The 16,504-nt window shown below is 40.1% G+C and overlaps 1 protein-coding gene across 1 annotated transcript in view; it reads right to left on the bottom strand.

The window, feature by feature from the left end:
* Dus2 (Dihydrouridine synthase 2) overlaps positions 1 to 11,556 on the bottom strand; it is a 162,205-nt gene extending 150,649 nt beyond the window's left edge. Inside the window, exon 1 of the mRNA XM_068345823.1 lies at positions 11,460 to 11,556. The gene's annotated coding sequence lies outside the window, so the exon portion shown is untranslated. The remainder of the gene's footprint in view (positions 1 to 11,459) is intronic.
* Positions 11,557 to 16,504: the final 4,948 nt, after the last annotated feature.

Raw genomic sequence — 16,504 nt, forward strand, 5'->3', positions numbered from 1 at the left:
CTGATAAAATAGGATAAAGCATTCTTTGACATAGGCAAAGATGGTTTCTTAACAGAACACCATAAAGCTTCTGACTGTCCTCGTAAAGGTTTAGTTCGTCTTAAATAGAACTTAAGAGCTCTAACAGGGCATAAGACTCTTTCTAGTTCATTTCCAACCATATTTGATAGGCTTGGAATATCGAACGATTTCGGCCAAGGACGAGAAGGTAGCTCGTTTTTGGCTAGAAAACCAAGTTGTAAAGAACATGTAGCCGTTTCAGATGAAAATCCGATGTTCCTGCTGAAGGCGTGAATCTCACTGACTCTTTTAGCTGTGGCTAAGCAAACCAGGAAAAGAGTCTTTAAAGTGAGATCTTTAAAGGAGGCTGATTGAAGCGGCTCGAACCTTTCTGACATGAGGAATCTTAGTACCACGTCTAAATTCCAACCAGGTGTAGCCAAACGACGCTCCTTCGTGGTCTCAAAAGACTTAAGGAGGTCCTGTAGATCTTTGTTGTTGGAAAGATCTAAGCCTCTGTGACGGAAGACTGATGCCAACATGCTTCTGTAACCCTTGATAGTGGGAGCTGAAAGAGATCTTTCTTTCCTCAGGAATAAAAGGAAGTCAGCTATTTGAGTTACAGAGGTACTGGTCGAGGATACTGATACTGACTTGCACCAGTTTCGGAAGACTTCCCACTTCGATTGGTAGACTCTAAGAGTGGATGTCCTCCTTGCTCTAGCAATCGCCCTGGCTGCCTCCTTCGAAAAGCCTCTAGCTCTCGAGAGTCTTTCGATAGTCTGAAGGCAGTCAGACGAAGAGCGTGGAGGCCTTGGTGTACCTTCTTTACGTGTGGCTGACGTAGAAGGTCCACCCTTAGAGGAAGAGTTCTGGGAACGTCCACTAGCCATCGAAGTACCTCGGTGAACCATTCTCTCGCGGGCCAGAGGGGAGCAACTAACGTCAACCTTGTCCCTTCGTGAGAGGCGAACTTCTGCAGTACCTTGTTGACAATCTTGAACGGGGGGAATGCATATAGGTCTAGATGTGACCAATCTAGGAGAAAGGCATCTATATGAACTGCTGCTGGGTCCGGGATTGGTGAGCAATATATTGGGAGCCTCTTGGTCATCGAGGTTGCGAAGAGATCTATGGTAGGCTGGCCCCATGTGGCCCACAGTCTCTTGCACACATCCTTGTGTAGGGTCCATTCTGTTGGAATGATTTGTCCCTTCCGACTGAGGCAATCTGCCATGACATTCAAGTTGCCTTGGATGAACCTCGTTACTAGAGAAATGTTTAGATCTTTTGACCAGGTGAGGAGGTCCCTTGCGATCTCGTACAACGTCATAGAGTGGGTCCCTCCTTGCTTGGAGATGTACGCCAAAGCCGTGGTGTTGTCCGAGTTCACCTCCACCACTTTGCCTTGAAGGAGAGACTTGAAGCTTTTCAAGGCCAGATGAACTGCCAGTAGCTCCTTGCAGTTGATATGCATTGTCCTTTGACTCGAGTTCCAAGTTCCCGAGCATTCCCGACCGTCTAATGTCGCGCCCCAGCCCGTGTCCGATGCGTCCGAGAAGAGAACGTGGTTGGGAGTCTAAACAGCCAGGGGCAGACCCTCTCTGAGGCTGATACTGTCCTTCCACCAAGTCAGGGAAGACTTCATCTTCTCGGAAATGGGGATCGAGACCGCTTCTAGCGTCTTGTCCTTTTTCCAGTAAACAGCTAGGTGATATTGAAGAGGACGGAGGTGTAGTTTTCCTAACGAAACGAACTGTTCCAGGGATGATAGTGTCCCTATCAGACTCATCCACTGCCTGACTGAACATCGTTCCTTCTTCAGCATGTTCTGGATGCATAACTGGGCTTGACTTGTTCTGGGGGCCGACGGAAAAGCCCGAAAAGCTTGACTGTGAATCTCCATCCCTAAATACACAATAGTTTGGGATGGGACCACTTGAGACTTTTCCATATTGACCAGGAGACCCAATTCCTTGGTCAGATCTAGAGTCCACTTTAGATCCTTCAGACAGCGACGACTGGAAGAAGCTCTTAGAAGCCAGTCGTCCAAATAGAGGGAGGCTCTGATGTTCGCTAAATGAAGGAATTTGGCTATATTCCTCATCAGCCTCGTTAACACAAGAGGAGCTGTGCTTAGGCCAAAGCACAGGGCTTGAAACTGGTAGACAACCTTTTCGTAAACGAATCTCAGAAAAGGTTGGGAGTCTGGGTGGATGGGGACGTGAAAGTAAGCGTCCCTTAGGTCTAAAGAGACCATCCAGTCTTCCTTTCTGACCGCTGCTAGAACGGACTTTGTGGTCTCCATGGCGAACGTCTGCTTTGTGACAAAGACATTCAGCGCACTGAAGTCTAGCACCGGCCTCCACCCTCCTGTCTTCTTTACCACTAAGAAGAGACGGTTGTAGAAGCCCGGGGTTTGATGGTCCAGGACTTTGACTACCGCTCCCTTTTCTAGCAAGAGAGACACCTCCTGTTTCAATGCTCGTCTCTTGTCTTCCTCTCTGTACCTGGGAGAGAGATCGATGGGAGACGTTGCTAGAGGGGGTTTTCATACAAACGGGATCTTGTACCCCTCTCTGAGCAACTTCACAGATTGTGCATCTGCGCCTCTCTTCTCCCAGGTCTGCCAGAAGTTCTTGAGTCTGGCTCCCACTGCTGTCTGAAGAAGGTGGCAGTCAGACTCTGCCTTTAAAGGACTTGGTTCCTTTCTTCTTCCCACGTCTCCCTTCGGCACGAGCACCTCCTCTGCTGGAGGCTCTGCCACGAAAGGGCGGAATAAATCTGGACGCTGGAGTGTCCATCCTTGGTCTTGACAAGGTAGGCAAAGGGGTGGCTTTGCGGGCAGAGGACGCAACCAGGTCATGGGTGTCCTTCTGAATCAAAGAAGCAGCAATCTCCTTAATCAAGTCCTCTGGAAAAAGGCACTTAGAGAGAGGAGCAAACAGAAGTTCTGATCTTTGACACGGTGTCACTCCAGCTGACAGGAAAGAGCAAAGGTTCTCACGCTTCTTGAGGACTCCGGATACGAACGATGCAGCAAGCTCACTAGATCCGTCACGTATGGCCTTGTCCATGCAGGACATGATGAGCAAGGAAGATTCCTTCTCAGTCGGGGAGATCTTCCTGCTCAAAGCTCCCAGACACCAGTCCAAAAAGTTGAAGACCTCGAAGGCTCTAAATACTCCTTTCAACAGATGGTCTAGGTCCGAAGGTGACCAGCATATCTTAGAGCGTCTCATGGCTAGCCTGCGGGGAGAGTCTACAAGACTTGAGAAGTCGCCCTGGGCAGAGGCAGGAACTCCCAAGCCGAGAACTTCTCCCGTGGCATACCAGACGCTCGATCTGGAAGAGAGTTTAGCAGGGGGAAACGTAAAGGCTGTCTTCCCTAGACTCTTTTTGGACTGCATCCAATCTCCTAAAACTCGTAAAGCTCTCTTGGACGAGCGTGCGAGGACGAGTCTCGTAAAGGCAGGCGAGGATGACTGCGTACCTAAAGCAAACTCTGACGGAGGAGAGCGTGGAGCCACAGACACAAACTGGTCCGGAAATATCTCTTTGAACAGAGCCAGAACTTTTCTAAAGTCCAAAGAGGGTTGCGTGGACTTGGGCTCGTCAAGGTCCGAATGTGGTTCATCAACGTGTGCCGCATCGTCATCATCAGAGAGTCCATCATCCGAGAATTGAGGAGGAAGAGGCAATGGAGTAGGTATCGGCTGGTCAGCTGAGTCCGGTCGCACGGGTGCACGCGTGACTGAACCGGACGCAACGTCATGGAACTGTTGCCCAGTCTGTGAGCTGGCAACAACCATAGCAGCGCGGGGACGCACAGCGTCTACTCCAGACTGTCTAATCTGATGTGGGCGAGCAGCGGCAACCACACTGGGTTGCGGAGGTTGACGCACCGCGTCAAAACAAAACAACTTTGACGGTTGTTGTACCTCGCGAACGTCAACGGAAGGTTCCGTGCGTCGCTGAACGTCAACATGCGGCTGGCAGGGTACACTGGAACGCATGGGTGGCGGGACTCTCTCAGCTGGAGTGCGCAAGAAGGTCGCCTCAGCGTCCACAGGACGCACAACCGTGGTTGGTTGTAGGCAAGAGGTTGGTGCAGCAGCAACCTTCTCCGCACGAAAGTCCTGCATTAGAGACGTTAACTGGTACTGCATGGTCTGCAGCAAAGACCACTTAGGGTCTGCAGGAGCAGGTGCGGCGACAGACGGTGTAACTGCCTGAGGCGGTACCGCTTTGCCTCTCTTAGGAGATTGCAGTCATCGGAAGACTGCAGCGAGTCCGAACTGACCCAGTGGCTACAACTGGGCCGTTGGACTTACGCGGAAGGGACCGACTTGCGCTTAAGAGGTCGTGAGACCTTGGTCCATGGTTTCTTACGAGAAACCTCTTCCGCAGACGAGGAATAAATGGGCTCTCTCGTCTCTGTGTGGGTGGGGCAATCTTGGGTAGATACGCCCGAAACCACGGAGGGAACGTCTGTTCGCTGATTAAAGCCTCTCGAACCCTTTGATCGTACGACAGTGCTTCTCCCCTGGACTTGGGAGCTTGCAAGAGGTCCCGGACTAGGAGGACGACAGGCACGAACAGACGAACCCTCAAGCGCAACACTATCCACAACACTATCACTCACTTTATCACTTCCCACTGCACTCTTACACTTCAGCTCCTTGACGTCCGCCATGAGCTGGTTACGGTCACTAGCCAAGGACTCAACTCTCTCACCCAGAGCTTGGATGGCACGCATCATATCTGCCATCGAAGGTTCCTGAGTGCCAGAAGGGGGATTAGGAGCAACCACTACAGGGGAAGGAATAGGTTGTGGGGCATGAGGAGAGGAAAAATCAACGGAACGAGATGAACTTCTCCTGACTCTATCTCTCTCTAGCCTACGTGTATATTTCTGGAATTCGATAAAATCATATTCCGAAAGCCCAACGCATTCCTCACAACGATCTTCCAATTGACAGGTTTTATCCCGACAATTGGAACAAACGGTGTGAGGATCGATAGAGGCCTTCGGAAGATGCCTTGAACAGTCCCTAGCATTACACTTCCTGAATTTAGGGACTTGAGAAAGGTCAGCCATTTTGAATTGGTCAAAGGGGAATTCAAAAACTATCCAAAGTCATCAACAAATAATCCGATATCAAAAAAAGAAAGCAAGGATTTATTGAAGAGAAAGCCTGCACAGCGAAAGCTCAAAACTAGAAACGTGTACTTCACCAAATAGTTATGAAAACAAATCCAGTTAGCAACAGCGAATTAGTAGGTCTTGCCGGTAGTACGACAGAGAGAAAATTGAGTTCTTTGTTTACAATGAGTACTGAGTACCTGCACGACAGATGGCGCTGTTGAAGTACACCCCCTACCTGCATAGCGATCACTGGCGGATTTTTTACGTAGAGTTTTCTGTCGAGCAGCAGAGCTGCAGCTTATATAATCACCGGCTAAGTTAAATATTGAAAAATTAATTTTAATGTTGTTACTGTTCTTAAAATATTTCTTTATTTCTTGTTTCCTTTCCTAACTGGGCTATTTTCCTTGTTAGGGCCCCTGGCCATATAGCATCCTGCTTTTCCAACTAGGGTTGTTGTTTAGCAAGTAATAATAATAATAATAATATGACAGTGAATGCTTTCATGTACAGTACGTATTTAGTATTCAGTACAATACTGTATATAACTAGGAATACAACTGAGATGGAATTTTCATAACAAAATTAAGATTAATTCCTGGATAATTTAGTTAGCAATGAATCACCAAAAACTGTCCAATTTTTAACCCCATTGGCAATCCTGCTACAGCCTATTCTGTCCCCCCATTGGCAACACAGCTGTCCACTCACCTTGAAAATCTTTTGGGGCCTGATATGTGGGGAAGGCTGGGCGGGATTAGTTAAATTATCCACATAAGTATTATCAAAATTAATTTCATTATAAAAAATCCAAATTAATAAATATTACCTCAAGAAAATTGATCTAGCCCGATTATCCACATTGGAGCCGAGGGATCTGGAAAATGTCCTCTTTCAGACAGGGAGAGAATAGAAGGAACAAGAAAAAAAGTGACAAGCCAACCAACTAAACTCAAGAAAATTAACCTTTATGCCCGACAAAACAAGAGAGGTAAACCAATGATGAGAATATAGTCAGACTGTCTGGTCTACGGCAGGAATCCAAGGGGGCCTGTCTAATCTAAGCCATGACAGCAGAAACAACAGCACAAGTACTACCAAATGACACCCAGTCTTGAATGTGACCCCGCCACTAAAAGAAGGGGTGCAGAGAGTGGCAAGTGAACACGTTGCCACGTGAGAACAACAGCACAGGTCCCAGCCCCGGGAACATAGCAGGGGCAAGGGAGGGAACAACTGCACCTCCTCAATCCACCAGCGAGGTACCAGATTCCCGCAAGCCTTCCTCTCCCAAGCGTAACTCCAAAACCAAGAGGAAGAGGCACAAAACAGCTGGCAACAAAGACCAGAGCAGCACTTGTTTTGGCATGAGAGTTCCGTGATGAGAGCAAAGGCAGAGGCGACTCAGTTCCCAGAAAGAGCGATTGAACCAAAAATCTGATCTTCCATCCCCCAAACATTGGGGAAGAAACTGCAGTTCCAATTGAAGCCAGCAATAGTACCAGTGTGACTAACTGGCCCTGTTCTTGCACATGTGATGAACACCAAGAGGAGAGAGGCCGGAAGAATATGGCAACTCAGTTCCAATAAGTGAGGGTCAAGATCAGTCTGACTGGCCTTGTGTCAGGAAATTATTTAGAGGGTTATGGGGGGGTCACAATACTACCCAATGTCTCCTGTACAAACAAGAGAAACGTACCTGATCTACCTTCTTTCTGTGATTGACTAATTTACATCTCTTTGAAAAGGTAAAGGTGTCTGGTTTCATTTCCATTTTCATCTGAATAGATGCTCACCAGAATGTCAGCCGGACAGGACCATAATCCCACTGTGGTGCCCAACTATAGCAGTGACCTCCCCAGTAAACAGCTTAAATTCACGGTCAAAGGCAGAGATCGACCTACTGCCACGCGAATGCTAGGCAAACATGTTAATGTACCACTGTACTTAAATCATAAATCTATCTTCATATTATTGTATTTCAGACAAAAATAAAAAAACGAATTCCCCATAAATAAAATCAATTTGACAATTAATAAGAAAGTTTACACATACTAACAAAGTACATTTACGCCCCAAATTCTTTTCTTATTTTTTTAGTCCCTTTCCACCAATTTCTTATTTCTACTTTTATTCTATATTTACAGCAAATTCCTTCAATGCTTTTCCTCCAGCAGTTTTCATAGCAAAATTATAGTTCCAGTCAGGAAAACATTTATAACAGAAAAATGTTTTTCCTATGGTAAATAATGTGATTTCAATGAATTTTACCTTTATTTCAGTTGCAAATAAAATGTTCTCCCGTTATCCAACCCACATCCCAATGGACACAGGTGGGAACCAGGGATTTTGGGTGAGGAAAAAACAGGAAAAAAAGTGATTATTTATAACTGAAATAACGGTAAAATTCGTTGAAATCACATTTCTGTACTTACTATAAGAAAAGCTTTGTTTTTCTATAGAAGTGTTGTCCCATCCTATGTTATATATGTTTTGGGATACATTCAAAAGGGCACTAAACCTAACACATCCCACCTAACCTAACCTAGTAGTTCCCCAGTCACAGATCTAGCACGGGGGGAAAGCATCCTGGAACTCCCTTCCTAGGTCACAAACCTGCCCAGGTCACAGATATATCTGGAAAGTAAGCCCCGGTCCCACAAATAAACAGAGCGAATCACAGAATGTCAAAAAGCAAAAGAAAAATATCTCAGGAGCAATAGATGCAAATATTTAAGAGTAATTTTCCATGGATTTATTATGCGTCCCAGAGAGTAATGAATAGGGAAGAAAAGGTTAGTTTTGCCATTGTTTATCAATTCCCCAACAAACCTTCCCCACCTAAAAACTTCGGTAATTTTGTATATTATTCCATCGTGTGACTTCGCACAAGAAATATATGATTTCCTATAGAAAATAACGAGATTTAACCGATTATGATGACCATTTCAATCGCAAACAAACAGATCAACCAATTCGGTTAGTTATAAGTTGACGAATTGGTTGATGTTATTACGGATGAAATGAATGAGAAAACCAGTTAAATCACGATATCTACTATAGGAAATCATATATTTCCTGTACGAAATCACACAATGAAATACAATACAAATGAACCATATAAATATTAACACTGTGGACATATATACTGAGTTAAAATATATAAACAACAGATGTAGGGGACGATAACATTAGCAACGTTACCAATGGTTGACAGAACTACCAACGATGACGAATGGTACACAGTGTTACCAACGGTACGGTGTCATTACTAGAGGTAGAAATAAATTTTTCCATACGTAAACTAAATAATACTTCCATAAAACTATTACACAATAAATAAAGAGTACCAAAAGGCCACAGAACCTAACAAACCCACCTAACCTTGCCTAGAAGTACCCCGGTCACAAAACACATATAATAAGAATGGGGGAATGACTTACCTTCATACACAGTACTACCAACGGAGACGAATGGTACACAGAACTACCAACGACACGATGGCATTACTAGTGCTAGAACTGCTAAATATCTCCTCAGATATATTCAATAATTTCTCCATATAACTGGTACGAAATATATAAAAAGTACAGAAAGGCCACAGAACCTAACAAACCCACCTAACCTTGCCTAGAAGTACCCCGGTCACAAAACACGAATAATGACTATTGAGGAATGACTTACTATTATGAAGAAAACGTCGAAACTTGCTGGACTCGGAAGGAAGAGACTGACGGATTAACTTCTATGACTGGGATGTGGATGGCTGGGGGTCATCAGGGTCTTGTGGGTAGGGGGGGTCGATTGTCTGTTGTTGTAAAGGAGGGTAGGGGCGACTGGCAGTAATGAAAAAGTGGTGGAGCAACGTATGACGAGGATAGTAGTGGGTGAAAAAGAACCTGGAAAAATATTGCTTGAAATGTTCAGTCTTGATTCCAGGCCTCTGAACCCACTCCTTCACTTCTCTCCAGAGACGTTCTATATTTTCAGTATGGATGGTTGGGTCTAGGGGGTCAACGAAATGCTCCGAATGATTAATCGACTTATGAACGTAACCAATTTCCGATAGAGAGTTGTATGCAGCCCACTTATCACTCATAATAATACTACCACGTTTAATATACTTCTGGATGAGGGGAATTAGAGTAGCAGCATCTCGTTTAGTAGAAAGGGGGGGAACTAAAGGGATAATGAAAAATTTCTTGGTCACACGTTCAATACCCCCAAAGACCCATATGGCACTTAACGGTCTACCACGGTTGTATTTAGATTTACCAAAATGAGTTTCGTCTATTTCAACAGTAACTCCATCACCACCAATCGCCTCTTGATTATCGAAGAAGTATTCGGTAACCTCCGAACAGAAACTTCTCCAATCCACACTAGTCTTTGAAGATATGTCTATACCATCCATGAGGGTCTCATGGTCCGAATGTTTATGCAAAAAGTGGTTCGCACATAATATTATCTTCCATGGGGGTAGCCGACTTTGGTCCAAAAAAGTACCTTTATAGGCCGAAACAGTATACCCACAACGACGTTTCTTCTTAGTTTTACGGATGGTGGTTACAGTAGAGCAATAAAACCCGTGAATGTCTGCCCTATAAGATAAAAGCGCACGACACTTGGGGCAGTTTAAACGTTGAGGAATAACATTGTGAGATTTAAGAAAATGCTCAACATTACCTGAATTATCAACAAAATCACCATGGAATTGAGCCACTGCTTTTAGATACGGAATGCTGCAACCGGTACAAGTTTCTATAATATGTTCCATCTCAAAATACGGGAAAAAAAACGCACTAGTAACGAAGAACGAGTAACTAGGTCAAAGGTTAAAACGGGAAAGGCATTGGAACAATGGGTCGGAAAAGAGCGCATAAAGAGATAAAGGAAGGGGGGGTAGGGAGATATCTGAATAGGCCTAGAGTGGTGATTGGTTAAGGGAAAAACAACGAACAAGAGAGGGAAAACATGAATGAACTAAATACGGAAACTAGACCAAAGAAAAGTTTTATAAGACACAGAGGAGAGAAAAGGAACTAACCAACAAAAATAAATACAAACATTATAGGAAGATAAAATGGAATGAACGGTAAATAATAGTGAATGGTAATATAAAATGAGGAGATCATACCGAGAATTAACTGGATAAAAAAACTAGTCCAGGGTAAGTATTTATGTGAAACCGGGAAGGGATAAAGAAATAACCCAACAAATAAAACCAATATAGGAAGGTAAAATGGAATGAATGATAAATAATATTGAATGGGAATAAAAAATGAGAAAATAACACTAATAAAAAGAGTAATGGGGGAGAGGAAACTCCTGCGCAGGGGGGGGGATATATGCGCAAATCGGAAACTGATGAAACGAACGTACGTACAAATGGGAAAGGAAATAACAAAACAAATAAACCCAATATAGGAAGGTAAAATGGAATGTATGATAAATTATATTGAATGGGAATATAAAATGAGAAAATAATACGGTAATAAAAAGAGTAATAATGGAGAGAAACTCCTGCGAAGGGGGGTTATATAAGCGAAGGACGGAAGATGGGGCGAACGAACAAACGAACAAATGGGTGCTAATGTTAGCATGAAACGCTAACATTTGATCTACATCATGTATGGAATGCTAACATTTAATCTACATCAAGCGTTGGCAGCACTGGTTACTGTATTACTACAAGAAATAACCTTTGAAACGGCTCCTCCCAAATATATCCAGGTATACTGATTTGTCTTTTCCTACGATTATAATAAATACCAGAAAGAAATGTATAGAGAAGAAAAGGACTGAATTACGGTTATATATCGGTTCCCCAGTATGTTTACCCCACCCTAAACCCCGGGTTCCCAAAGGGGGTCCCCCATTATCGGCGGATATAGATGTATATATATTTCTGTAACTATTCATTTGCGACGGGAACGAGTGTTATTTTCGAAGGGAGCGTAATTTTTCCTATAAGAAAAAGTAGTTGGAATACTAGGATACATTGAGATGTAATAATATACAATGAAACCCTAACTTCTTACTATTCTTTGTTGTAAGTTTTACAGATATTTAATTTCTTTACCTTTTATTCCATTCGAAGTATCAATATTTGGCCATATAGTTGAGACAACCAGTGTTTCATAAATTTCTTTCCGACTTCCAACTCCATATTTCCAACTCTCCTCCTACCTCTATATTTACGTATCTATTAAGCAATTCTTATTTATTATCACTTTCTTGTTTCCTTTACCTATGTACTATTCGCCAATTTACTTATAGTACCGCTATATACAACACCTAGTATACTTACTGGCACGTTTTTCACTTCTGATGTAAGTACTTTTTTTCCTTTTTCTTCTGTTCCCATGAGTTTTTGAGCTTTTCAGCAGCGCAGTGGTAGTAGCCAAAGATACTTACCTATGAAACGGCTCTCTCGTGTGACCGCGCTTACTTGGAACAGTTTTAGTTATATATTAGTTTTTTATCTGGTTCATGTGGGCTCATGCCCCCAATATACATGGCATATATGGGTATACGGATATATGTACAGTATTTTATAGATATGTTAACAAAAGTACTTTTGCTTCTTTTTACTGCCATCTTGTACTATTATTGTAAGTCAAATTATAATTTTGTATATTTTGTATTGTACTCTCATACCCTGAGAGGGGTCGCTAGAGTTAATGAAAATCCTTAAATCCTTAAATACTTAAATCCTGTGACTGGACTAGGCATATTCAAATTTATGTTTGCTCTCCTCGTGGAAGCATGTGGTTTTTTATAATCTAAGTTTTCCTTCTTGATAGATATGTAATAGAATTAAAATACTTCCAATAACTCATCTTAACTACCTTGGTTTGACTGCTGAATCGTTAATAATAATCTCTTTTATTCTAAAATATGCTGAGTAATATTGACAGAATGCGGTTTCGTTAAATTCTTCACATAAAAAAGTAGTCATACTAGCCTCCAAATAATGTATTCCTGCAGACTATAGATGTTATGTTTTACTATTAATTAACATTTTATGTTTGTTTTCTTCATACCAAGATTCTATTATTCCACTGTTCACTTCTTATAGATATTCAAGGTTGTTTTCTCGGCAAGATCCATTAAACGTGATTTTTTCTTATAATTAATTTGGTTGTTTTTATATAATGTTCTCAGTGTTACATAGATTCATATCAAAAGTATTTCAAATACTGTGTAAAATCCAAATTCTAAGGCATTTCATTCTGCCAGATTAGCCATAGATTATCTCGTAGAGAATATTAATCCTGTTGTTACTGATTGTATAATTTAGATGATGTAAATTGTATATCATGTCCCTTGAGCAAAAGTGTCGCATAATGGTGTATCCCTTGTGACCTTCGGTGTAGATATACGTATATAGCCATCTATTTTTTGGAGATTTATCTATTTATAGTTTGATTAGCTTCTTTATTTCTATTGTATACATAACAGGCCATGGGGCTAGACCCACTCCATGTGTACCCCCTTACAATTCTATGAAATTGGTATCGTTGAAAAGCGTAGAATGTTTAGATTCCAAAAAGTAATAGGTTATTATTATTATTATTATTATTATTATTATTATTATTATTATTATTATTATTATTATTATTATTATTATTATTATTATTATTATTATTATTATTATTACCTGCTAAGCTGCAACCCTTGTTGGCAAAGCAGGGTGCTATAAGCCCAAGGGCCCCAACAGGGAAAATAGCCCAGTGAGGAAATGAAAAAAGCAAAAATAAAATATTTTAAGAAGAGTAACCACATTAAAATGCATATCTCCTATATAAACAATAAAAAAAACTTAACAAAACAAGAAGAAGAGAAATAAGATAAAATAGTATGCTCGAGTGTACCCTCAAGCAAGAGAACTCTAACCCAAGACAGTGGAAGACCATGGTACAGAGGCTATGGCCCTACCCAAGCTTAGAGAACAATTGTTTGATTTTGGAGTGTCCTTCTAGAAGAGCTGCTTACCATAGCTAAAGAGTCTCTTCTACCCTTACCAAGAGGAAAGTAGCCACAGGAAACAAATAAAAAAGTCCTGCGAGTGACTATGACAAGTAACCATTTTTATTAACCTACCCTAATGAAATGGAAATTCCCACTCACGAGATTCTACATTTCCTCAGAAGTCTTACAGACCTGTTAAATTACTATCTTTGAAGCAACAATGACATGTTACACATAAATTAAAACCTGGTTTTACATACACAACAACAATAATAAGAATAGGGAAGTGGGGAAAATGGGGAAAGGAAGAGTACCCCTGGATACAATCCAGTTTATAACTCAAAGGCAGGTACTCGGGATGGGAAAGATTAAGGAAACAGGGAGAAAGAGAAGTACAGGAGAAGAATAAAAGAGAGGGGCAGACCCTCTTGCGATATTAGGGAATTGGTATTATTATTGTTTGTTTACATACAATTAAATCCCTTTTGAGTTATATATGTAGCCCTATTAGATAAAATGTTGTGTGCAAATTAAATATGGTGCCCTAATTTGAACAAAATATATTAGAAAATTTTATCAAATTGAGTTTCATTGTTTGGCACAATAAAATTCTAAATAGATTTGAACAAAATTGTACATATTCTAAAGCAGGATACACCAGATTTCATTCTGTTCATACTGTGTCGAATTTTGACAAGTATATATAGATTGTTATTGACCATATCAAGAGTGACATGCATTACTTGAATATAAGCCTACTAAGCCTATTTGCGTCATTTAGTTAGATGTTGTCCTTAACATAGTTATTTTCTGGGAAAAAATGATCATTTTCAATAAAAGTTTGAATTATTTTATACAAATATTCAGACATAGTTGAATTACATACAGAGGTACATTCATGCACCTGAAACATCTAAAAATCACATGTCTTCACATTACGTGAACTCTGGAAATGTCTATCTTTTCAGAATCAAATCTCTAAGGCAAGTGTTTTAAATAAAATTAAATTAAGAAACAAATGTGAATTAATTTCACCAGAAAAATTAGTATTTAGATTTCTAATTCAATGTTTATCCAGATTTCCTCATTCCACAGATAGCGACATCGAGATTATTTAGCAATGTAGTAAGGCTAATCTTGATGAAGTTTCTAATGTAAATAGTAAAGTCCCCCTTGACAGAAAAATTTCACTAACAAAAATTCCACCTACAAAATTTCCCCCATAAAAAAATTCCACTCAGAAATTTCACCCATAGAAAACTCCCTCCATGAAAATTCAACCCGCCACACTTATACACTCGGAAGTAGTTAATAAATAAACATTATCTTTAAATTTAAAATACCCAAAGATCATTTAATTGCCTAAAAGAAGAGTACTTAACAAGCAAATAACAACTTTAAATTTGAAATGTAAAATATAATTAAATTATCTTCATATCTTGAAGGTTTAAGCCAACTAGTTAAAACTATTTTCTATCCGAGCAACCCCTACGAAGATCTTGAAATTCATTAATAGTGAAAAAAGAAAAAAAAATATGATGCATCTAATGACATCTACGAAAAGCATCAAGATAAATGAACAAAAAACGAAAACTTATAGTAGATGTGAAAATTTTTACAAAGTTTGTAACGGCTATATCCGTACACCTTTTGAAATATGTTTTAGGCCTGGAATCCACATGTATCCCGGATGTAACAGAAAATGGTGAAAGCTCGTAGTGCCATAAAAAATTTGCGTGAGAAAATTCATGCAACATCATCTAAAAATTGACTCGCATTACTCGAGGGTATGAAAATAACCGAAGAAAAAAATATTAAAGACAGAATGTTTTCATGACTGATATTTTGAAGTTTCTAAGAGGTGTCGCTCATAATCTTTATTGAATAGTACTTCTTATTTCGACTTAGCAGTAAATTTGTTTAATTTATAGACTTTTAATAATCTTAATGGAAAGTTCAGTTGTAGGCATGCAAGATAACTTTGATAAGAAAATGCACCAATATTCTTTATGAAGTGGAATTATTTTTAATACAACCTCTTTTTTAATCACAATTACACACACACACACACACACACACACACACACACACACATATATATATATATATATATATATATATATATATATATATATATATATATACATATATATATATATATATATATATATATATATATATATATATATATACATATATATATATATATATATATATATATATATATATGTATATATATATGTATATACATATATATATATATATATATATATATATATATATATATATATAATTATATATATACATATATATATGTATATACATATACATATATATATATATATATATATATATATATATATATATATATATATATATATATATATATATATATATATATACTGGGCATACCTCATGATGGCAAGAAGGTATTACAGTACCTTGACTTACAATGCTAACCTCCCACTCTTTTTGGCTTACTTTTATAGATTGCCTATGTCTGTCTTGATGCCTTGTGTGTTTTGAATAAAGGTTGATAACCTAGTGTCTATCCAACAAGAGTAAAAAATGTTGCCTATAAAATTCCACAAGTCCAAGCAGTGAACCATATTCCGTATATTACATCTCTACCATTGATATGATTTATTTTGACCAAAATAATCTTACAACACTGCATATCCATTAGTCCTAATTCTTTAAATATCAGAGTTATCTGGTCATAAAAGGTTGGAAAAATATAATTGAAGTCAGCAGCATCAGTATAATCCTGTCTGGAAAAATAGTAAAAGCAAGCACCCATGATGGTCCTGGGTCTTTGGTCTAACCCTCAGTTTCATCTTCTATGAAGTGGTCTGATGTAGCTGCAGAAATATACTTAGAAGTAAGGGTAAAGTAAGGAGCCAGAGAGGCTGTTCCCTTCTTTCTAACATGTACAAGCCTGGGTCGGGTTTGCTTGGCCCCAGTCACAGCTTTATGAGCAATGTGGTGGCATATTTGGTAACGCCCCAGACTGGTGATCGCCAAACTGGAGTTTGAGTCCCGCTCAACTGCGTTTGTTTCTTTAATAGCTGCTACCTCACCATCCTTGTGAGCTAAGGTTAGGGGTTTGGGGAAGCCTATAAGTCTACCTGCTGAGTCCCAGCTTGGATGGAGAGAGGACTTAGGCCCTGATCATATGTATATCTCGTCATTCTCTAGGGCATAGTCTGGCTTGCTAGGGCAATGTCACTGTCTCTTGCCTCTGACATTCATGAGTGGCCTTTAAACCTTTAAATGGGAGTAGAATATTAAATATATATCGTCTTATATGATTGGAACAAACCTGGTTGTTGGGATTCTGATCCAGTAATATTCAAGCCTAGCTGACTAAACTATATAGAC

The sequence above is a fragment of the Palaemon carinicauda genome, chromosome 22 (assembly GCF_036898095.1).
Source record: "Palaemon carinicauda isolate YSFRI2023 chromosome 22, ASM3689809v2, whole genome shotgun sequence".
In the NCBI taxonomy this organism is placed as follows: domain Eukaryota; kingdom Metazoa; phylum Arthropoda; class Malacostraca; order Decapoda; family Palaemonidae; genus Palaemon; species Palaemon carinicauda.